The following is a 1,994-nucleotide window of genomic DNA, read 5'->3' as shown; positions in this document are numbered from 1 at the left end:
GCTCACACAGACATCCTGGGGTTATTAATAGTCAACGGGATCTCGGAGTCCAAGAGTCTCAGATAGCACCAGCCCAGGCAAGGCTGGGAAGAGAGAAAAGTGCACCTCAGCACTCCCACGACAGCTACCTCAACCTGGGGCCAGATACCAAGCAGGGGACCAGCTCTGCACATCACTCTCCTTCCTCTGGTTGTAAGCACTGCTGCTACCTGCATAAAAAGCTATATGAATTATATGCTTGAAATGATGCATTTAAGGGCAATCGGCTGTAAGCTGATAAGAGATGGGTCGGATGGGGCATGCAGTTCTGCAGAACTTGGCAGGCAGCTCTGTGAGATGAATGAGCGTGGAAAGCTTCTGGGGCTCAGAGGGGAACACAGACGAGCAATATGATCACAGCCCCTCTATGTCGTGCCACGTGTCACTGCTGCTGCCGTTGGCATGGTGGTGGCTCAGTGTACTTGTTTCAACTCTCCAGTGCGCGAAGCAGGAAGAAAATAGACACTTTGCATTTCAGTTCACATACTTTTACCAACAGAATTATGAGTACTTGCAGCAGACGGGGAAACTATTTACCTTCTACATTTACTTTTAACATTTATAAGTTGCCTCTCCATTTAGAAAGCCTCAGAGCAAGGAAGCAAGGCATGAAGCAACCCTGACTCCTTGAGAGGAATGTGTGCCAGGAAATCTGGAGAAAAGCAGGACTGTGGGAAGAGAGGGCTCCCCCTGGGTGACCTATTTGTTTAACATTCATCCTGGTTTGCTTGCACAAAGCATACACAGAAGTTAGTTTATATCCAGTGTTTATTGAGCATTCATTCTGATTTGTTTGCATGGAGGTGGGTTATGCAAGAACAACGAGCATTTATGTCCTGTCCTGCTCGTCGTTCATTTATCTTGTGCTTTTCAAAGTGTTTTCCCATCACTTTCAACAATCCATTTCTTTTTTTTTTAAATGGATTTGTTGTGCTAGAGGGTAGACTGCTTCAATTTTTGCAACCTAAATATCTCACAAAATATTAAGCAGTCTGGAGGCGCCCTAAGAGAAACACAGGGAAGCAAGGGACTGGAAGCACAAGGCATGCCAAGCAAGAGCTGCAAATGTCAAAGCCATGGTGAAGGTGGTGAAGGTCCTGTGTGAGTGCCTGGAGGCGTTTGGAGGATGGATGGTGGCTAACAGATTGGGGTTGAATCCTGACAAGATGGAAGTACTGTTTGTGGGCGGAAACAGGGGACGGGCTGGTGTGAAGGACTCTCTGGTCCTAAATGGGGTAACTGTGCCCCTGAAGGACCAGGTGCGCAGCCTGGGAGTCATTTTGAACTCACAGCTGTCCATGGAGGCACAGGTCAACTCTGTGTCCTGGGCAACTGTCTACCAGCTCCATCTGGTACGCAGGCTGAGACCCCACCTGCCTGTGGACTGTCTCGCCAGAGTGGTGCATGCTCTAGTCATCTCCCACTTGGACTACTGGAATGCGCTCTTCGTGGGGCTACCCTTGAAGGTGACCCGGAAACTGCAATTAATCCAGAATGCGGCAGCTAGACTGGTGACTGGGAGTGGCTGCCGGGACTACATAACACCAGTTCTGAAAGACCTACATTGTCCCCCAGTACATTTCTAAGCACAATTCAAAGTGTTGGTGCTGACCGTTAAAGCCCTAAATGACCTCGGCCCATTATACCTGAAGGAGCATCTCCACCCCCACCGTTCAGCCTGGACACTGAGGTCCAGCGCCGAGGGCCTTCTGGTGGTTCCCTCACTGCGAGAAGTGAGGTTACAGGGAACCAGGCAGAGGGCCTTCTCAGTAGTGGCACCCTCCCTGTGGAACACCCGCCCTTCAGATGTCAAGGAAATAAACCACTATCTGATTTAGAAGACATCTGAAGGCAGCCCTGTTTAGGGAAGTTTTTAATGTTTGATGTTTTATTGTGTTTTTAATGTTTTGTTGGAAGCCACCCAGAGTGGCTGGGGAAACCCAGCCAGATGGGTG

This window comes from Podarcis muralis, chromosome 6, assembly GCF_964188315.1.
Source record: "Podarcis muralis chromosome 6, rPodMur119.hap1.1, whole genome shotgun sequence".
Classification (NCBI taxonomy): domain Eukaryota; kingdom Metazoa; phylum Chordata; class Lepidosauria; order Squamata; family Lacertidae; genus Podarcis; species Podarcis muralis.
This window is presented reverse-complemented; position numbering follows the sequence as displayed.